A 25285-nucleotide genomic window follows, 5' to 3' on the forward strand; every position below is an offset into this window, starting at 1 on the left:
GCACTGGGGGCATATATGGCACTGGGGGGGATATCTGGCACTGGGGGGGAATATCTGGCACTGGGCTCATATATGGCACGGGGGAATATCTGGCACTGGGGGGGAATATCTGGCACTGGGGGGAATATATGGCACTGGGGGCATATCTGGCACTGGGGGCATATGTGGCACTGGGGGGGGAATATCTGGCACTGGGGGCATATGTGGCACTGGGGGGGTATATGTGTACCTGGCACATGGGGACGACGACTATATTTGGCACTGGGGCATGTAAGTACACTGGGGACATATGTGGCACTGGGAGCACAGCCCTAGCAACAAGGACTACCTCCTAGCAACGAGCATGACACCCAGTGCATGAAACACCTGGCAACGAGCATGACACCCAGTGCATGAAACACCTGGCAACGAGCATGACACCCAGTGCATGAAACCCCTGGCAACGAGCATGACACCCTGAGCATGAAAACCCCTGGCACCGTGCATGGAACCAAGAGCATGAAACCCCTGGCAACGAGCATGACACCCAGTGCATGAAACCCCTGACAACGAGCAGGTAATTGAAAAGTAATTAGAAGCCTTACTGTAGGACTTAATGTGTAATGGGCATTACGGTGTGTGGCATAATGTATCACGGACATTGCGGTGTGTGTCATAATGTGTCACAGGCATTACGATGTATGGTATACTATATCGCGGGCATTGTGATATGTGGTATAATGTCTCAGGGTCATTGCAGTGTGTGGCATAATGTATCACGGACATTGCGGTGTGTGTCATAATGTGTCAGGCATTACGGTGTGTGGTTTACTATATCACGGGCAATGTGGTATGTGGTATAATGTCTCAGGGTCATTGCAGTGTGGCATAATACATAACGGGCATTGCGATGTGTGGCATAGGGTATAACGGGCAGGGCATTGCGGTATGTGTCACAGGCATTACGGTGTATGGTATACTATATCACGGGCATTGTGGTATAATGTCTCAAGGTCATTGCAGTGTGTGGCATAATGTGTCACAGGCATTGTATGTGCTATAATGTATCGGGCATTGCAGTGTGTGGCATAATGTATCACGGACATTGCGGTGTGTGTCATAATGTGTCACAGACATTGTATGTGCTATAATGTATCAGGGGCATTGCAGTGTGTAGCATAATGTATAACGGGCATTGCGATTCCTGTCATAATGTGTCACAGGCATTACGGTGTGTGGCATAATGTGCCACAGACATTACGGTGTGTGGCATAATGTGTCGGGGGCATTACAGTGTGTGCATATTGTGTCGTGCATTATTGTGTGCAGCATAATGTCTAAGGGCCATTGCAGTATGTGGCATAATGTATACTGGGCATTACTATAAGGAGGAAAAATGACAAATAATGTAAGGGGCATGAATCAGGATTATTTTTCTTTCCTGTGGTGGCCAACGTATGGGCGTGCAGGTTGCAAAACTGGGGTATAAGGTAGTCTTTTCCTGCAATGCCACGCCCCTTTATGCGAAACCACGCCCACTCCAACAAAACCACGCCCCCTTTTCGGCTTGGGGGAGAAAAATTTCTAGTTACGCCACTGGCCCTGCTGCAAGAGTCCACCTTGATGTGGTGGCAGGCTTGAACACCTTTTGGTCAAAAATATTGCGTTGTGTGTTATGGTGCATCTTATCTCTTTTAGGGGCCTATTTATCAATCACTTTTTTTTTTTTACAAACAAAATGTGAAAATGGATGCTTTCCCACCCTTTTTCGTCATTTTAATTTCACATAAATGTATTCTAATGCTTTTGGAGGAAATTTCACAAAAAATCTCCATGCCCGTTCCCCATGCTTATCCCATTTCTCATACCTCTAATGGAAAAGCAATCAGCCCAGATTTAACAAGTTTGAATTAAATCTTTTCGGACGTACATCATGACATCTTCAGATAGCGTTATGTTCTGTAATCTTTAGCGTTCTGCTCTTCTGTCCTACCTTCCAGCACAGCTATGATCAGCTCTACTGCACTGACTGTGTTATCAATGTTGACATTGTCAGAAGGTCAACATTAGGCTGCTTGTGGAAGGTTAGGGTTAGGCACTAGACAGAGGGTTAGGGATTAGGAAAAACATAACAATGCCAGAGGATTGGAGGTCTGACCCAGAAGTGATGGTGACCTGGAAGACACCACTGGAGCTGCTGCATCCGCCAGGAACATGTAAGTAATCGCTAGGCCACCAGGGATGATACGTCAGCATTCAAACGTGTCAGTATTTCATCACTATCTACATGGTGAATGTCAACATTCTCATGCTGACATGGATGTTGACAACATGACTGCCGACATATACCACACTCCCATAATGCATTTCTCCAGAAACACTCAAATCGAACTAAATCACTGTTGTAATTCCAGGGCTAATACACAAATTTACTAACATTTACAAACGAATATTAATATTAAAAAAAAACATCTGTTAGTAAATATGTTTTAGGCCTGAAAACACAGTGATTATTTTGATGTGACACTGATACAAATCTATGAAAATCGACCTTTGGTAAATATACCTCTAAAGATGTGTGCACACGGTGAGATAAATCTGTAAGATGTTGACTAGTCAAAATCTTAAGGAAAGTTAGTCCAGATCTCAAGGTGTTAGGCAGCTTGTGATACCGATTCAATCCCGATGCGCACTCCCGCGGGGTTGGTATCGCATGGCTAGCTAGACTGTGCAGGCAAGTCAATCTTGACTATCCAGTGTACTATCTAGTACAAAGTATAGTCAGAATTGGCACTTAGTCAAAATCGTAGATAGACGAAAATTCAAGAACAGATGGTCAAAATCAGTACTATCTGAGCTCTGGGGGAATTCAAGGGAAATCGCATAGTCAAAATCGGGCATAGCAAGGATCTCTTAAGGCTTAACTTCATTTGTATTTACATGTCTCCATAGCGTATATCATTTTGTTTGAAAAATTCCTATAAACTAATCTTATTTTCTCAAACTTGTTTGTTTTTACTTTCAGTATTAACTGTATCACTGTACTTTAGGCCAATAAGCCTTTGCTGTATTCTTGCATTTTTTCCATTTGGGGGAATAATGTGATTTCCTGTGCAGGTTAACATGGCTTTCTAGACCAGTGAGGGACAGCCCATTATACTTCAAGGCCGCACATAACACTCAATATCAAGATTGAAAACAAAGCTCCAGAACGCCTTCACCCACTCTGAAATAATTAATCCCAGAGTGGCCCCACATGACCCTTACTTGCTCCAAATTTCAACTTCATACCTCCCCCTTGTCCCAAAATAGGCCCACGTACCCTCAGACTTGTCATATAATGCCACCTCAGACTCCTACTTGGCAGAAATGATCCCTATAAGCCCACTGACCCCCACAAGTCCCCAAATCTCATGTGTATTCTGGAATGCCCCACACATATCCCTCATAGCTCTGCCCACATTTTTAGTATCATTTATTTATAGGTTACAATAAGGTGTTGGTAGTACTGCACACTGATGATAACAATACAATTTACATAAATACAGTACATATGACAATAATCAACACAATTAGCCAAAGTCAGAGTGAAGGAGTAGAGAGAGGTAAAGAGTGGGGTAGAGTGACTATGGCTTGTAGAAGGACATAACAATGAGCAACATGGGTTGAGGAGTAGGATGCAAAACAGCAGCCAATCAGCATGGTCGGACAGACAGGAAAAAGTCACCGATTGGGAAACGGGAATATGAGTGCAACGGGGACATGGACAAGAAAAATCGTGGGGGCCACAGGTGAAACTCCAGTTAAGGTGCCCAAAGTTGCATCTCAGGAGGCTGCAAGCTGAAATGTGCCCCCTTCACACTCGAATGGAGCAAAAATTGTATTGCTCCGTACAGTGCCATCTAGTGGCAGCTGCAGGGTAAAACAACTGACTATCTATCCTGGAGCGTACTCCATCAGTCCTACAAAATCACATAGGCACTGAGAAAGTACCATAGGGCATATTTATTACATCTGCATTTCTAATGCAGTTGGTGATAAATATTTTTTGCCTAAATTCACAATCTGAAAAGCCACTTGCCAGGAGACTGGCTCTGATAAGGGCCAGTCCTAGCGAAGACCTGAAAGTAGTGTGATAGCATAAAGCAGGATCAGGTCTCTCACAGCCAATGTGCAGCTGTTACCTGGGGCGTATCATTGGTGGCTGACGGAGAGGTATAGACAGGGCCGGTTCTTAGATTTGTGGCGCCCCGGGCAAAATATGGGGGCGTGGCTCCAGTTGGGGGCGTGGTCACGACGCTGCAAGAAAATAAATAAATAAATAAAAAGAATACTTACCATCCCCGTTCCTGATCCAGACCCCCTCCGCTGGCGGCACCGCTCTTCTCCCCTCTCTCTTCTCTTCGATCTATGGGAGAGACGTTGTTACGTCTCTCCCATAGAACAGCATAGACACTAGAGGTCAATTATGACCCCTAGTGTCTGTGCCACTATGCTGTGCGGTGCGCGATGACGTCATCGCGCATCGCACAGCAAAGGTCCTCTACACGAAGGGAAACTAGACCGTAGCGTCTAGTTTCCCTTCATGGAGAGGACCTTTGCTGTGCGGTGCGCGATGACGTCATCGCGCACCGCACAACTAAGGTCCTCTCAATAAAGGGAAACTAGACGCTACGCGTCTGGTTCCCTTCAAAGCGGGGGGGGGGGGGGGGGCACAGCAGGGCACTGCGGGGGGCACAGTGTCGGATCTTGCCCTGGTGCAGCGCCCTCCGGATGGCGCTGGCGCCCTCCGGAAGGCGGCGCCCCAGGCAAAAGTACCACTTGCCCGTGACAAGAACCGCCACTGGGTATAGAGCCCATAGGCTACTATAGGATAATGCCATCTGACAGCACAGCAGCCCCAGTAGAAACCTATCAGGGCTTCATTTCTGAATGACAATTGGAGATATCTGCTGTGGTCCCTTCATATGGAGAAGAATATAATCTTTAACATTGTAATATATGCACCAGGGAACCCAGATCTATGCAATGTGTTAAAAAATGAGGCTACAGTACCATGTCAAATACATAGTTATGGTAGACCTACCGTCGATAACTCTATAACTCTATTTCTCCTAAGTCCACAGTATCCACGGGATAAATATTGGGATATGAGGTAGCGTCAGCGGATTGGCACCAACGATCAAAGCTTTCGTCCTCCCAGAATGCAACGTGCCAGTCACCTATATCCCCGCCTCCTAGCTCAGGCAATTCAGTTGTTATCCAAAGCTCAAGGCAGGAGCAGAGGCAGAACTCTGGGAGGCAACAGAGTCATCTGCCGCCGGGCTCCTGCTCTGAAGGGGGGCACCTCTCCTCCCATTCTGTGACACCAGTGAATTAAGTTAATTGATAGCTACCGCTATTTTTTCAGTGGCCGACTTCCTCACTGGTCCCTGCACCTGATTACAAATCACACCCACTTTATTATACTGAATAGACACATTTTACAAGTGTCACACCCAGGATTAGAAACCACAACCTATTACACTGGAAGCAGACACCTTACTGATGAAGCTGTTTGCGCCTGTATAGGAAATATGAGAATTTTAACTATATGAAGATACTTCTCTGACAATTACACGTAACTTCATATAGTTAGAATTCGCATGCTTCCCCTACAGGAGCAAATAACTCCATCAGTAAAGTGTCTGCTGTCACACACACACACACGTACACACACACACACACACACACACACACACACACACACGTACACACACACACACACACACGTACACGTACACGTACACACACACACACACACACACACGTACACACACACACACACACACACACACACACACACACACACATCTTGATATAGGAAATAGGGGGGCACCAATATCTATCTTGCCTCCGGGAAACTGGGACGAATTTACACCACTGGGCAGGAGCATCATAAAGAGCCCTAATCAGGCAAGAAGAACACACATGCACACCCTTCCATACAAGAAGGAAGAGGTTAGTAGGTGAAAGGACCCTCAAATCAGGTGCGTCAGGGTGGGATCCCTGTGGATACTGTGGACTTAGGAGAAATAGAGTTATCGACATTTAGTCTACCATAACTACGTATTTCTCTTGCAGGGTCCACAGATTATCCACAGGATAAACATTGGGATGTCCCAAAGCAAATTTAGTGGAGGGGACGCTCCTGAGTGGACAGGAGAATCCTCGCCCGAATTGAGCATCCTGAGAGGCAAAGGTATCAAAGGCATAATGTCTAATGAATGTGTTAATGGAAGACCATGTGGCTGCCTTACATATCTGTTCAGCTGAAGCACCACGTTGTGCTGCCCATGACGGACCTACCTTACGAGTAGAGTGAGCAGAGACATTAGCCGGAATAGGGAGATCAGCTTGAGAATATGCTTCTGAAATCGTCATCAAAAGCCATCTCGCCAGTGTCTGCTTGTCAGCAGGCCATCCTCTCTTGTGAAATCCATAGAGAATGAAGAGAGTCTGTCTTTCTAATTGCACTGGTACGATCCACGTAGATCCTTAAGGCACGGACTACATCCAACGATGCATCTCCCACAGAAAGGTCTGGCACTTGGAAGGCTGGGACTACAATTTCTTCATTAAGGTGGAATTTAGAAACCACCTTAGGAAGATAATCAGATTTGGTTCTGAGAACTGGTCTATCTGGTCTATCTGGATGAAAAATCAGAAAAGGAGGGCGACATAACAATGCCCCTAAATATGAAACTCTTCTAGCTGAAGCAATAGCCAGTAGAGAGAGAACTTTAGCTGTCAGCCATTTAAGATCCACTTACTTCAGTGGTTCAAATGAGGCAACTTAAAGCGTCTTTAGGACTAAACTTAAATCCCAAGGCGCTGTAGGAGGAACAAAAGGTTGAATGTGGAACATTCCCTGTAAAAAAGTGCAAACATCCTGTAGGTTAGCAATTTTCTTTTGGAACCATACAGTCAATGCTGACACCTGTACTCTCAAGGAAGCCACCCATAGACCTTTGTCCATTCCTGCCTGAAGGAATGCTAGGACTCTGGAAACTCTGAAACACCTAGGATAAAATTTCCGGTCACTGCATCATTGAATATACAGTAGGCTTGCCATATTCAGTGATAAATGCGAGCTGAGGATGGTTTCCTTGCTCTGAGCATTGTTTGAATTACCTGTTGTGAGAATCCTCTTGCTTTCAGGGTGGAAGTCTCAAGCGCCACGCTGTCAAAGACAGCCAATCCAGGTGCTTGTAATAGCAAGGACCCTGAGAGGGAGTAAGAACGGAGAATCCACCGACAGATCTCTGTACCAATGTCTTCTGAGCCAAGCCGGAGCTATTCGTATCACGATGCCCTTTCCTTGTTTTACATTTCGCATCACCCTGGGCAACAGGGCGATCGGTGGAAACACATCACGCCAAACGAAAGTCCCATCTTACTGACAGGGCATCCACAAAGGTCACTCTGGTATCCTTTGTCCTTGACCCGTATGCGGGAACTTTGTTGTTCAGACGGGAAGCCATGAGATCTATCTCCGGTAACCCCCACTTGTCTACCAGAATCTGGAAGACCTCTGGGTGTAAAGCCCATTCGTTTGCATGAATGGCGTGTCAACTGAGAAAATCTGCTTCCCGGTTTAGGACTCTCGGAATGAACACTGCGGATAAGGCTGGATGATGAAGTTATGCCCACCTTAACGTGCGGCTTACCTCCTTCATTGCTTTTTGTCTGCGAGTTCCTCCCTGATGATTGAGGTACACTACTGCCGTTGCATTGTCCAAGCAAATTTGAACTGGTTTCCCCTGAAGAATGTCCTTTGCCTATATTAGTGCCATATTTATGGCCAGAAGTTCCAATATATTTATTGGCAGGCAACTTTCTTCCTTGGTCCACTGCCCTTGGAAGCAACTTCTTTCTGACACTGCTCCCCAGCCTTGAACACTGGCATCCATTGTCAAAACCTCCCAACATGAGATCCAAAAGGGTCTCCCTTTATCCAGATGGAATGTCTGTAGCCACCAGGCTAATGACCTCCTTACTTCCAGAGGAAGGACCATAGTCTGAGTTTTTATTGTCTGATGTAACCCATTCCATTTGGAAAGGATCAGATGTTTTAGAGGCCTCGAGTGGAATTGGGCATACTCCACCATGTCAAATGTCGACACATCGCTGCGTGAATGGATATCTTTTCACTGTGTAGCAGCTCCTGAAACCACAACTGAATTTTGGATATTTTGTTCAGAGGTAAAAGTACTCTCTGAAGACCCAAATTCAATACAGCTCCCAAGTGTGTCATCCGTTGTGACGGAACCAGGGATGACTTTGCCCAATTTATGAGCCAACCGTGTCTCTGCAAACAAGCTATTGGGGGTCATTCTGAGTTGATCGCTAGCAAAAAATGTTCGTTGTGCAGTGATGATGCAAAAAAAGGCACTTCTGCTCATGCATATGCGGCGCATTGCGCACGCGCGACGTACTTTCACAACGGCCGATGTAGTTTTACACAAGGTCTAGCGAAGCTTTTCAGTTGCACTGCTGGCTGCAGAGTGATTGACATGAAGTGGGCGTTTCTGGGTGTCAGGGAGTGTTCGAAAAAATGCAGAAACGGAGGGCGTCAGGGAGTGTTCGGAAAAATGCAGGCGTGCCAGGAAAAACGCAGGCGTGGCTGGGCGAACGCAGGGCGTGTTCGTGACGTCAAAACAGGAACTGAACAGTCTGACGTGATCGCAAGCGCTGAGTAGGTCTGAAGCTACTCTGAAACTGCACAAAATTATTTTGTAGCCGCTGTGCGATTCTTTCGTTCGCACTTCTGCTAAGCTAAAATACACTCCCAGTGGGAGGCGGCATAGCATTTGCACGGCTGCTAAAAACAGCTAGCGAGCGATCAACTCGGAATGACCCCCATTGTCTGTTGCAGATGACACTGAAGCAATTCCTTAGATTGTGCCAGGATTAATAAATCGTCGAGGTATGGAAAAATCCTTATCCCCTGCCGACGGACATAAGCCGCCATTACCACCATAATTGTGGTGAACACTCTTGGAGCTGTGGCCAGTCCAAATGGTAGGGCCTGAAACTGAAAGTGTTGCTGGAGGATAGCAAACCTAAGATAGCGCTGATGGGACAGTGCTATAGGAACATGTAGGGAAGCATCCTGTATATGCAGTGATACCATAAAATCCTCCGGCTCCATGCCCAAAATAATGGAATGTAAAGTCTCCATATGAAACCAAGGCACCCAAATGTACTTGTTCAGCACTTTGAGATTGAGTATGGGCCAGAACGACCCATTTGGCTTCTGGACTAGAAACAAGTTGGAATAAAAACCTTGTCCTCGTTGTGCAGGAGGAACTGGAATTATCACTCCTGACTGAAGCAACTTCTGAACTGCCTCTTGCAAAGCCCTGGCTTTCGTTTCCACTGAAGACTGGTTGGTACAAAAAAACTTTTGAGGCGGGTGTTTCTTGAAGGCAAACGCATAACCATGAGATACCACTTCTTGCACCCAAGCATCTGTGGTGGACTGCTACCAGATCTCTGCAAAATTAAAAAGTTGGCCTCCCACCCTGGGTTCCCCCAGGTGGAGGCTCGCGCCATCAGGATGATAGCTTATCTTCTGATTTGGAAGCCGGCCCTCTGGTAGCCCAATGCTTTTTAGTCTTACCAGACTTGTCAGATTGATACTGTTTGCCATAACCCTTTCCTTTTGCTATTCCCTGGGTCCAAAAGGGTTGAAAAGCTGGAAATCTAGGTTTGGTTTTGTGTGTGGAAGGAAAGTTCACTTTCTTGGAGTCTGCTTCTGACTCCAAAATACTGTTTAATTCTTTACCAAAAAGAATATCTCCAGTAAAAGGCAAAGACTCCAGAACCTGCTTGGATTCTGAGTCAGCCTTCCATGTACATAGCCAAACTGCTCTGCGAGCTGCTACTGCTCAGGCTTATGCTTTAGACGCAATAGTATCCATATCCAAGACTGCTTCTTCCATAAATATAGCCGCCTATTTAATATGTGCAATATGGTATTTTTGCTCTCTAGATACCAATGAAAGATTATCCTCCAATGCATAAGCCCAGGCTGTCACTGCTTTTGCCATCCAGGCTGAAGCCATGGCTGGTCCTACAATTGCCCCAGACAAGGAGAGAATGTTTTTTTTAAACATCTATTTTCCTATCCGTAACATAATTTCTCTAACGTCCTAGTGGATGCTGGGGACTCCGTAAGGACCATGGGGAATAGACGGGCGCCGCAGGAGACAGGGCACTTTAAGAAAGCTTTGGATTCTGGGTGTGCACTGGCTCCTCCCTCTATGTCCCTCCTCCAGACCTCAGTTTTGAATCTGTGCCCGGACGAGCTGGGTGCTACTTAGTGAGCTCTCCTGAGCTTGCTAAAAAGAAAGTATTTTGTTAGGTTTTTTTATTTTCAGAGAGATCTGCTGGCAACAGGCTCTCTGCTACGTGGGACTGAGGGGAGAGAAGCAGCCCTACTCACTGAAGATAGGTCCTGCTTCTTAGGCTACTGGACACCAATAGCTCCAGAGGGATCGTACACAGGATCGCACCCTTGGTCGTCCGATCCCGGAGCCGCGCCGCCGACCCCCTCGCAGAGCCGGAAGACAGAAGCCGGTGACAGAAGCAAGAAGACTTCGAAATCGGCGGCAGAAGACTCCAGTCTTCATATGAGGTAGCGCACAGGACTGCAGCTGTGCGCCATTGCTACCACACTAAACCCACATACTCCGGTCACTGTAGGGTACAGGGCGCAGGGGAGGGGTGCCCTGGGCAGCAATTAGAGACCTCTTGGCAAAAGTTTGCATAATATACAGTTGGGCACTGTATATATGTATGAGCCCCCGCCAAAATTGTACATGAAAGCGGGACAGAAGCCCGCCGTCGAGGGGGCGGGGCTTCTTCCTCAGCACTCACCAGCGCCATGTTTTTTCTCCACAGCACCGCTGAGAGGAAGCTCCCCAGTCTCTCCCCTGCAGTTACACGGTAGAAGAGGGTAAAAAGAGAGGGGGGGCACATAATTAGGCGCAAAAATCAATATAAACAGCAGCTACTGGGTTAACATTAAGTTACTGTGTTATTCCTGGGTTAATAGCGCTGGGGTGTGTGCTGGCATACTCTCTCTCTGTCTCTCCAAAGGGCCTTATGGGGGAATTGTCTTCAGATGAGCATTCCCTGAGTGTGTGGTGTGTCGGTACGTGTGTACATACGTGTCGGTACATATTTGCTCTATCTCCTAAGGAAAAGATGGAGCAAATATGTGTGCGAGAGGGTGTCTCCGTCGACAACGCCGACACCTGTTTGGATATGTGTAATTAAGTGCTAAGGTGAATTTATTGCACAAAAGATAGAGAACAGACAGGAAATCTACCCATGTCTGTCCCTATGTCGCAGAGTCCTTTAGAGTGTCTCAATGCTCACTATCCAAAATAATAGACACCGATATCGACACGGAGTTTGACTCCAGTGTCGACTACGATAATGCAAAGTTACAGCCAAAATGGCAGAAAAGTATTCAATATATGATTATTGTAATAAAAGATGATTTGCATATCACTGATGACTCATCTGTCCCTGACACAAGGGTACACATGTTTAAGGGGAAGAAAGCTGAGGTAAATTTCCCTCCTCTCATGATGAAAAAGAGCGGGAATCTCCAGACAGGAGACTGCAGTTTCCCACAAAGAATTCTCAGGCAGTATCCTTTCCCCACTAGGGCCAGGATATGATGGGAATCTTCCCCTAGGGTGTCACGTTTGCCCAAAAGGTAGCCCTGATATTCTCAGGGATCCTGCAGATAGGTTGCACATTCTGGTACACTACTCAGACCGGCGATTGTGTCGGCATGGGTTTATAGCGCTGTGGCAGCGTGGACAGGTACCTTATCAGCAGAGATTGAGACCCTAGTATGTATATAGATATATATAGGTATATATAGAGATATATATATATATTAAAGATGCTGTCTTAAGAGATATATATATATATATATATATATATATATATATATATGCTGTGTACTCAGATCGGCACTCTCCAAATATGATCAATGGTGCTCCGGTGCCATCTGGAAAATGCATGCAGGCGTTTACACAGAGAACATTCAGCGGCACTTAGAGACTGCAAAATCCACAAATAAAGTGCAAGTGCTTTTAATCCATTGTAGCAAAAACAAGGGGTGATCCAACGTTTTGGGGCGCGAATGCCCCTTTGTGAAGGTGAACAAACACAGAGACCCTGACTCTGTGTTTGTTCACCTTGACAAAGGGGCATTCGCGCCCCGAAACGTTGGATCACCCCTTGTTTTTGCTACAATGGATTAAAAGCACTTGCACTTTATTTGTGGATTTTGCAGTCTCTGAGTGCCGCTGAATGTTCTCTGTGTATGTAAACGCCTATATATATATATATATATAAAACATGCCCAAAGAGACATGAGTATACTGGGTCCTAGAGTCAAAGCTATGTCGATTTCTGCTTGATGTGTCCTGTAGAATATGCAATGGACAGATGATGCCGACTTAAGAGGCTTATGGAAGGCTGAGGATTGTGTGGAGTTCTCGGACCTGGTCTCCACAGCTATAGCTGGTAATTCTGAAATTTTGCCTTATATTCTTGCACAGCCTAGGAAAGCACGACATTATTAAATGCAGCCTTTCGAATAAAAAAACAAGAAAGTCCGAGGTGCGTCCTTTCTTGCCAGAGGCGGGGGGAGAGGAAAGAAGCTGCACAACACAGCTAGTTCCCAGGAACAGAAGTCCTCCCCGGCCTCTACAAAAATCCATTGCATGTCGCTGGGGCTCCACAGGCGGAGCTAGGCCCGGTGGGGGCATGCCTTCGTAAGTTCAGCCACAAGTGGGTTCACTCCCTGTTAGATCCCTGGGCAATAGATATTGTGTCTCAGGGATACAAGCTGGACTTTGAGAAGATGCCCCCTCACCGACGGCCCTGCCGGCTTCCCCCCACGAGAGGGAAGCAGTGTTAACTGCAATTCACAAATTGTATCTTCAACAGGTGGTGGTCAAGGTTCCCCTCCTTTAACAAGGAGGGGGTTATTATTTGACCATGTTGTAGTCCCGAAACCAGACGGTTCGGTCAGACCCATATTGAATTTAAAATCCCTGAACATATACCTGAAAAGGTTCAAGTTAAAGATGGAATCGCTAAGAGCGGTCATTGCAAGCCTGAAAGGGGGAGATTTTATGGTGACTCGGGACATAAAGGATGCATACCTTCATGTCCCCATTTATCCACCTCATCAGGCGTACCTCAGAATTGCAGTACGGGATTGTCATTACCAATTTCAGACGTTGCCATTTGGTCTCTCCACGGCCTTGAGAATATTCACCAAGGTAATGGCGGAAATGATGGTGCTCCTGCGGTAGCAAGGTGTCACTATTATCACGTACTTGGACGATCTCCTCATAAAAGCGAGATCAAGAGAGCAGTTGCTGAACAGCGTATCACTTTCTCTGGAAGTGTAACGGCAACGCGGCTGGATTCTATATATTCCAAAGTCGCAGCTGGTTCCTACAGCTCATCTGCCTCTACTAGGCATGATCCTAGACACAGACCAGAAAAGGGTTTATCTCCCGATAGAGAGAGCTCAGGAGTTCGTGACGCTGGTCAGGAATCTATTAAAACCAAAACAGGTGTCAGTGCATCACGGCACTCGAGTCCTGGGAAGGAGGGTGGCATCATACGAGGCCATTCCCTTCGGCAGGTTCCATGCGAGGACCTTCCAATGGGACTTACTGGACAAGTGGTCCGGATCACATCTTCAGATGCATCGGTTAATCACCCTTTCCCCCAGGGCCAGGGTGTCTCTCCTGTGGTGGCTGCAGAGTTCTCACCTTCTCAAAGGTCGCAGATTCGGCATTCAGGACTGGGTCCTGGTGACCACGGATGCAAGCCTCCGAGGGTGGGGGGCAGTCACACAGGGAAGAAATCTCCAAGGGCTGTGGTCAAGGCAGGAGACTTGCCTTCACATCAATATCCTGGAACTAAGGGCCATATACAACGCCCTACGTCAAGCGGAGACCCTGCTTCGCGACCAACCGGTTCTGATTCAGTCAGACAATATCACCGCAGTGGCTCATGTAAACCGCCAAGGCGGCACAAGGAGCAGGGTGGCAATGGTAGAAGCCACCAGAATTCTTCGCTGGGCGGAGAATCACGTAAGAGCACTGTCAGCAGCGTTCTTTCCGGGAGTGGACAACTGGGAAGCAGACTTCCTCAGCAGGCACGACCTCCACCCGGGAGAGTGTGGACTTCATCAAGAAGTCTTCACGCAGATTGCAAGGCGGTGGGAACTGCCACAGGGGGACATGATGGCATCCCGCCTCAACAAAAAGCTACAGAGATATTGCGCCAGGTCAAGAGACCCTCAGGCGATAGCTGTAGACACACTAGTGACATTGTGGGTGTTCCAGTCGATTTATGTATTTCCTCCTCTTCCTCTCATACCAAAGGTGCTGAGAATCATAAGGAAAAGAGGAATGAGAACAATACTCTATGTTCCGGATTGGCCAAAAAGCACTTGGTATCCAGATCTGCAAGAAATGCTCACAGAGGACCCGCCTCTAAGACAGGACTTGTGCAACAGGGGCCCTGTCTGTTCCAAGACTTACCGTGGCTGCGTTTGACGGCATGCGGTTGAATGCCGGATCCTAGCAGAAAAAGGCATTCCGGATGAGGTCATTCCTACGCTGATAGAGGCTAGGAAGGATGTGACGGCTCAACATTATCACCGTATATGGCGAAAATATGTTGCTTGGTGTGAGGCCAGGAATGCACTTACGGAGGAATTCCAGCTGGGCCGTTTCCTTCACTTCCTACAGTCGGGAGTGACTTTGGGCCTGAAATTGGGATCCATTAAGGTCCAGATTTCAGTCCTATCCATTTTCTTTCAAAAAGAACTGGCTTCTCTTCCTGAAGTTCAGACGTTGTAAAGGGAGTGCTGCATATTCAGCCCCCTTTTGTGCCTCCAGGGGCACCTTGGGATCTTAACGTGGTGTTGAGTTTCCTGAAGTCACACTGGTTTGAGCCACTCAAAACCGTGGAGTTAAAATTTCTCACGTGGAAGGTGGTCATGCTATTAGCCTGGGCTTCAGCTAGGTGTGTGCCAGAATTAGCGGCTTTGTCACATAAAAGCCCCTATCTGGTTTTCCATATGGACAGGGCAGAATTGCGGACCCGTCCACAATTTCTGCCAAAAGTGGTGTCATCTTTTCATATGAACCAACCTATTGTGGTGCCTGTGGCTACTCGTGACTTGGAGGATTCCGAGTTGCTGGATGTGGTCAGGGCTTTGAAGGTTTATGTAGCCAGAACGGCTAGAGTCAGGAAAACTGAGTTGCTGTTTGTTCTGTATGCATCCAACAAGCTGGGTGCTCCTGCTTCAAAGCAAACTATTGCACGCTGGATCTGTAACACGATTCAGCAGGCTCATTCTGCGGCTGGATTGCCGCTTCCAAAATCAGTAAAAGCCCATTCCACAAGGAAGGTGGTGGGCTCTTCTTGGGCGGCTGCCCGAGGGATCTCGGCATTACAGCTTTGCCGAGCAGTTACTTGGTCAGGTTCGAACACTTTTGCAAAGTTCTACAAGTTTGATACCCTGGCTGAGGAGGACCTTGTGTTTGCTCATTCGGTGCTGCAGAGTCATCCGCACTCTGCCGCCCGTTTGGGAGCTTTGGTATAATCCCCATCGTCCTTACGGAGTCCCCAGCATCCACTAGGATGTTAGAGAATATAAGATTTTACTTACCGGTAAATCTATTTCTCGTAGTCCGTAGTGGATGCTGGGCGCCCGTCCCAAGTGCGGACTTCTTCTGCAATACTTGTATATAGTTATTGCTTAAATAAGGGTTATGTTGGGTTGCATCAGGGTTGATCTGATGCTCCGTTGTTGTTGTTGTTCATACGGTTAACTGGGTAAGTTTATCACAAGTTATACGGTGTGATTGGTGTGACTGGTATGAGTCTTGCCCTGGATTCCAAAATCCTTTCCTTGTACTGTCAGCTCTTCCGGGCACAGTTTCTCTAACTGAGGTCTGGAGGAGGGACATAGAGGGAGGAGCCAGTGCACACCCAGAATCCAAAGCTTTCTTAAAGTGCCCTGTCTCCTGCAGAGCCCGTCTATTCCCCATGGTCCTTACGGAGTCCCCAGCATCCACTACGGACTACGAGAAATAGATTTACCGGTAAGTAAAATCTTATTTTAATGATGTAAAAGACGGAGGCAATGTAGATTTTTGCACCAATCGAATAACATGCGTATCTACTTTGGGAGCCACCTCCCTTTTAAACAGTCCCCAGCTTGAAGAGGGTAATGGGCATTCCATTTCTTTGGAATTCTAAACTTACTGGGTGTTACCCAAGCCTCTTGCATAATCTCTGTCAACTGTTCTGACCCAAGAAATTCAATCCTGACTGTTTTGGGACGTTTAAACACAGGTGTCTTGGATTTTAACAAAGGCTCTGCTGCCTCCTCAAAGGATAGAATGGCTTTCATGTCACTACTTAGCTCAGTTATATCCACTGAGCTGAGACCTTCATCCTCATCTCTGTATGCAGCCCCGGAATGCAATGAATCCTCATCCTCTGACGAGTCCCCAACTGAAACATGTGTAGACTGTGAAGATATTGTTTCATGTCTATGTGATTTACATTCCACCGGACTTTCATCCTGTTTTTGTTGAAAGGCTGCAGATTCCTGGACTGGATGTGATAAACCCCAGGGGGAATATTGCATGTAAGGGTTAACAGAGTAACCTATCCCTGGTATAGGAGCTGGCTTTATCCGCTCAGCTATATTGGATAATGTCTGTGCAAAAGTAGCCCATGGGGGTTCAACGTGTGAACCTGTGCCTGCCTTGGATTATTCAGGAGGTTTAGGTGAAAAGTAAAACAATTTGCACAAAATCCATTTTGAACCAGATTCTGAGAGGTTAACCCAGCTTTGCAAGACAAACATGAAATTAGTGTTGGTGCTGCTGTGGAGAGTGCATCCTTTTCACCCTTGCCTCTCTTAGACATGATAAACAAATCACACACCTGTACAGTGTTAACTACACAATTTGTGACTGAAATCACTTTAAGACTTGTTAACTTGTCCCTGCTTTGCACCAGCATTGAGGATTGGGATATATACAGAAACTGACAGAAATAGTACAGTCAGCATTCACACTAGCAATCAGTCACAGGTTAAATATTAGTATAATAAGCAACATGAGCACATATTCAACTACAGATACATTTCAAGTATGTAGGAGAAACATATTACTGCATTACCTTACAGTATATAGGACTTTAAACGTATTCAGTCACTCAGCAAAAGAAACAGCAACAATAGTTACAGACTCATATGCATCAGGCACTTATCTAACTACTTGTACTTAATGGTAGGTTGAGACTTAGGCCCTCATTCCGAGTTGATCGCTCGCTGGCTATTTTTTGCAGAGCATCGATCAGATAGTCGCCGCCTCTAGGGGAGTGTATTTTCCCTTTGCAAGTGAGCGAACGCTTGTGCAGCCGAGCGGGGCGAAAAAGTATTTTGCAGTTTCTGAGTAGGTCTGTACTTACTTAGCCCTTGCGATCACTTCAGCTTGTCCGGTCCTGGAATTGATGTCAGACACCCGCTGCAAAAATCGGCAGCGTGCGATCAACTCGGAATGACCCCCTTAGTGCTGTATCACTTGGCTCAAGAGAGTGGGATACAGGAGACTTCACCCCGCTTCCAGGATCGATCAATATGTTAAAGAACGCTGAGTGGATCCAGATGCCAATAGTGTACACAACCACCTAGTGAGCCTACAGTGAACACGGACGCCCAAGAGAACACCGATGCACCAGTCATACAGTCACCTATGTTGCGACTGGGTCCTTTTAGATACACAGCGTCCCAGACGGAAGCAGGAAATCAGATCATGGCGGGAAACTCGGAGGAAACTGATCAGGAACTGGGGGGGGGATGTAACATGTGCAGAGAGTTTTAGATTTGGGTAGGGTGTGTTCAAACTAAAATCAAAATTGCAGTGTAAAAATAAAGCAGACAGTATTTACCCTGCGCAGAAACAATATAACACACCCAAATCTAATTCTGTCTGCACATGCTATATCTGCCCCACTTGCAGTCCAACATGGTTTTTTGCCCAATTGCTAACTTTTTTGGTTTGCTAATAAACCTGAATAAGCCCCTGAGTTGTTTGTTTCTGGTAAACTGCTATCAGTTTCATGGAAGAACATGAGATAAGGTTGGAACAATAACTGTAGCAGTAAATGACACTGAGAGGGCCATATCTCACAGGAAAAAATGTGACAAAGTACAAACTTAATATGGCTACATAATGACTTCATCCAGGAAAATAAGAATAAATGAGTATATAAATAATTCAGACTAAAAAAGTCTATCTACATATATTCAGATATAATAGGAATAATAAGCTGTAAAAAAATTGGTTTAATTGAAAGATGTAAAATAGATCAAATCAAAGCCCAATAACATTATTAATGATAGAAAGTATTAAAAAGTGGTTGATGGTCCGGTGAGCGGCCCCTGCAGGGCCGGATTATAGGCGGGGCGGACGGGGCGGTCGTCCAGGGGCCCCCACACTAACTGCAAACTGTCAGTAAAGTAAACCGACCAACCCCAGTCTGCACACCCCTTGCCGGCTCTCGGCAGCGCCGCAGATCAGTAGCACACAAAGAGGTCCCTGTCACTGAGATGGACGAGTTACGGTGTTTGTTTTGGGACGGAGACAGCTTAGTTTGCCTCCGTCTCTCAGTGGGTATCCGTGGCCTAATACCATGAAGTTCCCGCCCCTCACAGACCTGAGCTGCTAGCAACTAGATGGCTGCAACAGCTAGTGTATGTGCTCTTGGTTGCTGCTGTATATAGAGAGTGCACGTGAGTGGATACATGTGTGGTTTACTGCTGCTTTGTTTGTTATGTATATTTATGTTCTGTAATTTGGGATTCTTGTATTTATTTGTGAGGGGGTTTTTGTTGTACATATTTACATTTTCAGTATGTTTCCATAGTGACCAAGCAACCCCTGGTTACGACACACCACTTAAAATCCTGCATTTGCCCCTAGCAGTGGACTACATCATGTCCATGAGGAATCTGTTCCCTGATGTACAGATGGAGCCACGCTAATCGTGGCTCCATCTGTGCCTGGGCGCGCTGGCCTAGGCGCGTCCATCGCAGCACCTGGGGCACGCGCGCTTTAATGGGAGCTTCTCTGTGCACTCCTGTAACGGGGCTAGGTGCCTCTGTGCACTCCTGTAACGGGGCTAGGCGCCTCTGTGCACTCCTGTAACGGGGCTAGGCGCCAGATCGCCTAGTCCCGCCGAAAGTGCACGTCCGTGATGAAACCCCACCAAGCCGCCGGTCTATCGCAAATCATCTTGACGATTTTTTTATTTTTTATACAGCCACTTCAGCCAGTCACAGTGTCTCCCTGCGGCTAGGGTTCACACTGAGAGGCTGGCAGCTGTAGGGGGAGCTGCAGCTCCTCTAAGGCAGAGAGGAGAGAGGCACAGTGTGTTACTCCCTGCCGGCGCCGGCCAGCCCACGGGACTGACTGAGTGGACTCCAGCGGCGCAGCTAGCGGGGACTAAGGTGATTGCGGTAATGACTACAGTACGCTGGAACCGAGGGGGGTGGCGGGTGCCGGTTCTGTATAGTAAATGATGCGGTCATCGGCCACCCACATGAGTGCGGAAACCGGGAGGGGAGGTGCGGGCGCTGATATTTTATAATAAATTGTGCTTTCATATATGAGTGAGCACTGCAGAGTGGTCCCTGTCTGTCTATATGGGTGGTGGTGGGGGGAATGATCATGCTTCCCGTGTGTGCTGCCTGTTGTCTGTATGAAGGGGGGGGGGGTTTGGTAGCCAGTATGGAGGCGGAGGGGGGGGGAGGGGGAGTGATCATGGTGCCTGCATGCTGATATATTGGGGGAGGATGGTTGTGGTGCATCAGTCTATGTGAGGGAGGGGGAACTATGGTGCATCAGTCTATGTGGGGGAGGGGGGGTTATGGTGCATTAGTCTATGTGGGGGAAGGGGGGTTGTGGTGCATCAATCTACGTGGGGGAGGGGGGTTGTGGTGCATCAGTCTACATGGGGGAGGGGGGTTGTGGTGCATCAGTCTATGTGGGGGAGGGGGTGTTATGGTGCATCAGTCTATGTGGGTGGAGGGGGGTTATGGTGCATCAGTCTATGTGGATGCATTTTCTAGCCAATAAGGATCGATTAGCAGATTACTACGCTCATCTCTATTGCAGATATGAGAGAAACCGTATGATTGCCATGATAAGAAATTAGGTATATTAAACCTGTTAAGTGATTTGCATACAGTAATAGCCGCATTCTTCTCCAGAGACCAACTTTGTTTCTAGATAATAAAAACACCTTTATATAATATAAACTTTTATATGAAATAACTGTTATATAATATAAACTGTGATACAGGCTATAAGGGGGCCCATTGTTTTGCAGCTGTAACTGAGAACTGTAGCCCTGTCTGTGACAGAACCTGCGGAGCTCCTGGGTTGAGGGGCTTCCTGTTTATTCCAGCTCTTTACAATCTGGCAAGCATAACCAAACTTGTTTTTATGAATTAAGATTGCAGATGGTCTCAATATTGTGGCAAAAATTTAAATTAACCTCCCCTCCACAGATAGTCCTGCATGGCTTCCAAATTGCTGTGCAAAATCAGCATACAGCTTGCTAAAGATGTAGATCACTACTGTGCATGCTTCTTCATGTTTGTTCCTCAAAGGAAGTGTCAATCTCATACCAAGATGGCGACCTTCTGTGGTTCCGTGTATATGGGACGCCATCTTGACACTGTGTTAGAGTGCCACAGTGGTAGACAGATGTTTTTCACTTAGCTTCGTGAGACCTGCAATATTACTGTGATTGATTACACGCCGCCGGAGAGATTGGTTCCGCTTGCACAACTACCTGCATACAATCAACAGCTGGTGACCTGCATGCCTCCACTCCATGACCAGTATGAGTGTGTATAACTGTGTCTCAGGCCATCCGCTGGTGTTTACTTACATTCCGCCATTCCACCGCCACCTGTTACACATATTCCAGCACCGTTGGCTAATGCTAGACATGGGAAATCATGCATAGGCAAATGCAGGGGGGGGTCCTGTTACAATTACTAGACCTGCTGCCACATAATGCAGTTTAAGCTGCTGCACATGCCCAGGGTTAGAAGCTTCTTCTGCTTCTGAGGCCTCAAGCAGTGCACTGGACCAGAAAGTAGCTAACAAGAAGAAGAGACAGGAACCTTACCATGAGGTGGGAGAATGTGTGCTTAGAAAGTGCAGTACTGGTTCTATTATGTTTGTGTATTTATTTATTACGGTATGTTTAACCTTTTCCTGACCACTTACATTATCTTATTTATATTAAATATGTTTGATACAGCCTATACTAGAGAACATCTATAGTGTCAAATATTAATATTGTATTCCGTGTTCCGCAGAGTGGGAGATTGTGGCTTGCATTTGGAAACCCCCCCTCTAGAAATCCTGCATTTGCCACTGCACGTTGGGGGGTCAGATGGGGGGAGCACACACCGCTGCTTTTGGAGCAACAAGAGAATAGAAGCCTTGCACATGTGCACGGCATCTATTCACAGTGACGAGTACGGGGGTGGCACAAAGACCTCCCCTTTCCCAAGGCTCTGCTCTCTTTGTGGGTCCCTTCTTGAGCCTCTAATGTTGAGAGGTATAAATATACTTTGGTGCTGCCATTAAGTGGTGAGTACGCAGACAGTGTAAGTGGCGGTGTCAATTTATTGATGGGGCCCCCACAATTTAGTTGTCCAGGGCCCCCACAAGCCTTAATCTGGCCCTGGGCTCCTGCAACTGGCTGCGTTTTAGGTGAGCTCTCCGCTCCTTACATGCTGGGCGCCTGAAATATATCACTGGTGCCGGTAGCTGCACCCCCACATGACACCTGGGGTGTATGAGATAGTGGTGGGCAAGTGGACACTGGTCCCGGCTCCCCACCACCCTGTTACCGCCGGATCCGGAGCGTTTTAGTCGGTGCCCCACCCGCGTCTACCATCTTGGATCAGCTGGGCGCTTTCCCTTCTGTCTCACCCCTGCATCTGGGACTGTGTGAAGTGGCATATATGTGTGCTGGAGGCTGTATTTACTGCTGTGGGCCCGCTGCTGCTGTCCTGCTGCAAACTGCCTCCTGTCTCCCACGTCTCAGACCCGCTGAATGGCTGAGATTGATTATTGCCACCATTTAGTTGCACTCACCAGTTCAGAGAGAACCCACAGGTACCTTTCAACTTCTTCTCTTTTGTCTGGACTGTTCTTTTGGGCCTCTGCTGTACCCCCTGCACAAGAGGTGGACATTTTCTGCTAATTGGAACAATTTCTCTGTGGTGCTTCATATTTTTTTTTCCATTCCCATTGTGATTTATTTGACTTTGGCTCCCTCTGCTGGTCGATTGCCTGTGGTGTCTGCTTTTTTGCTACAGTGACTTATATTTGTGCCTTTTTACCTGCCTTGTCATGGATAAATATGTAGCCAAGCAGTAGAAGGGTGGTAAAGGTATTCAAGCTGCCAAAAGTCGTGAGACTAGGGCTTCCACACCGGCCTCCCAAGGCTCCCCAGCTTCTCCAGCTAGATATAACATCCTGGGTGGGGTCTCGGACATGTCCAAATATGCCTCTGCCTCCATTGCTAAGGCTCCAGAAATTTCTGATATAATATCCCCTCTGCTTGACAAAAAGTTGACGAGTTTGAAAGAGGTGATTGATTTTACCATGGTACAAATAAAAGTGCATGAGACAAGACTGGATGAAGAGGAGCAATGGATTTTGTATCTTGTGGATGATTTGTCTGCGGCAAAGGCACTGATTGATACACATGAAACGTCCCTCGCAGCCGTGCGCAACAAGTTGGAGGACCTTGGGAACCAAAACCGTCGAAATAACCCCTGTCTGATTGGCCTGACTGAGTCGGTTCGCCAAAGGGAACTCATGAAATTAATCTCCACCTGGTTGCCGCAGGAGCTTTGCTGCACACCTGCTTCCAGCTCCTTCCTCATCAAAGAGGCCCTGACTGTCAGGCTGACCATTGCAGGCCTCGCCCTGTTATATTCCAGTTTTCCAATTACACGGATAAAGTTTGCGTCATGGAGGCTTACCGCAAATCTCAAGACCTCTCCTACAAGGGGCTCGTTTGATGTTGTTTCAAGACTTTTCTTATCAAGTGGCGATGAAACACAGTGAATATTGACAATGTGCAAGTCACTGTTTGAGGCTGGAGTTCGCTTTGTTCTTCTCTACCTTGAAAAACTTTGAGTACACCATAAGAGCAAACAGTTCTTCTTTGATTCAGTGGATCCTGCTAAGACTTTTGCAGCCTCTCTTCCTGCTTCCTATGCTGCCGCAGAGTGATTGACTATCCTGTCAGCAAGATTCACACAGATGTTCTAATTATTACTGTTACCATTATGTTTTTTGCTGTTCATTACTTTATAGTATGGTTCACTGTTCTCTTATATCCTGGACCGCCTCTGTCTGACTACATTCCAGGAGTCTTATTCCTGTCCCATCTCGCTAGCTGCTTTTTTTTTTCTCTTCCTCTCTCTCTCTTTTTCTTCTTATTTCCTCCCCCCCCCCTTTTTTTCCCCCTCATCTCTCCGATCCCCCCCCCCCCCCTTTTTCATATCAATGGTTGCTACTTATTTTATGATAGACTGTTCTGGTCTATTGCGTTGGTTCTTATAATGTGTTCTTGTGTTTGTACTCTTTTGTTATATGCTGTTGTTGAGGTTGAGGGGTCATATGCTGCCGCACATTGTAGTTCCCTTGCTCATTAGGACATGGGGGACTCCTTTCTTTGATGTGTTTTGGGTCATTTATTTTAGTAAATGTGGTATTGGTTAATCCTATAGGCCCAGATATCTTATCATCGCATAGAAAAACACATATTAAGTTCCTATCTTGGAACGTGGAGGGCTTGGATACCCCTATAAAGAGGAAAAAAGTGTTGCAACACCTTAAGCGTCTTAAACCAGACGTTGCAGTGCTTCAGGAGACCCATTGGTGGGAGGGTGATAATAATAAATTGTGGGGCACTTGGATAGGGGACTTCTTCTCTGCCTCCTTCATGACCAATAAAAGAGGTGTTGTGCTGCTTCTTCATAAATCCCTGCACCATCCGCATTAAGGTTTTTGATCTCTTCCCAGCAAGTGTCTGATCCGTTGCGTCACCAGAATCCTGTGGAAAGGGATTATACCTTTTACTCCCACCCTCATCACACCTCCACTAGAACTGACTTTTGGCTTTTGCCTACTCATTTACTTCCCAGGGTTTTGCAATCTAATGTGGAAAGTATCACTATCTCTGGTCACGCCCCTATCTTGTTTACTTTATCTATTTTGAATCCCTCGCAGACTTAATTTAATTGGAGATTTCCTTCGTATTTATTTGACTCTCCTGACTTTAAATTGGTTTTGGAAAGACATTTTTTAAATTATGTGGATGATAATCTACAGCACATGGGCGACATTAATTTCTTCTGGGCCGCATCAAAGCCAGTACTTTGTGGTCATATAAGTAATTATGTTGCCCATAAGCAGAGAATACGTAAACAGAGGTATTCGAATCTCAGTCAGGCATTGACTTCGGCATATGCGAATATGCTGAGATCTAACACTGCTGAGACTCGCCATACATATCTGACAACTATACAACTTTATGACACTTTATGTACTGAGCGTGCCCAATGTGCATTGGATTTTCAAAAACATCGATATGTTAGATGGGGCAATAAGTCAGGCAAACTGTTAGCTAATGTGGTCAGAAGTCACCATCCCACACATAATGTTTTGCATATTCTTTCAGACGGGCAGGTTTTAACTACCCCCAGACATAACAGACTCTTTTTATAAATTATTTTCAGACATTGTACACTGCTCTGCCAGATCACTCTTCTTTAGGTATGTCCTTCCTCAGATTGGTAGGTTTGCCTACTTTGAGAAATGAGGAAAATGGATCTCTCACCGCCCCTAGTAAGGACTTGGAAGTCTTATCTGTGATAAAACACGTATCCACTGGAAAGGCCCTGGGCCCCCGATGGCTTGTCCGCAGAATATTACAAAATATTAGCACCTCATATCGTCCTTCATTTAGTTCAGCCTTTTTAATAAAAAATTTTCTGGCCAGGTCCTACCTCCCTCCTTCACTCAGGCCCGCATTATCCTGATACCCAAACCTGGGAAGGACCCTACCCTAATAGCGTCCTACC

The 25285-nt window shown here is 46.6% G+C and overlaps 1 long non-coding RNA gene across 1 annotated transcript in view; it reads left to right on the top strand.

The window, feature by feature from the left end:
* Positions 1-244: 244 nt before the first annotated feature.
* LOC134970073 (uncharacterized) overlaps positions 245-25285 on the top strand; it is a 195301-nt gene continuing 170260 nt past the window's right edge. The window contains exon 1 of the long non-coding RNA XR_010189641.1: positions 245-556. This is a non-coding gene — a long non-coding RNA (uncharacterized LOC134970073). The remainder of the gene's footprint in view (positions 557-25285) is intronic.

This window comes from Pseudophryne corroboree, chromosome 11 (genome assembly GCF_028390025.1).
Source record: "Pseudophryne corroboree isolate aPseCor3 chromosome 11, aPseCor3.hap2, whole genome shotgun sequence".
Lineage (NCBI taxonomy): Eukaryota > Metazoa > Chordata > Amphibia > Anura > Myobatrachidae > Pseudophryne > Pseudophryne corroboree.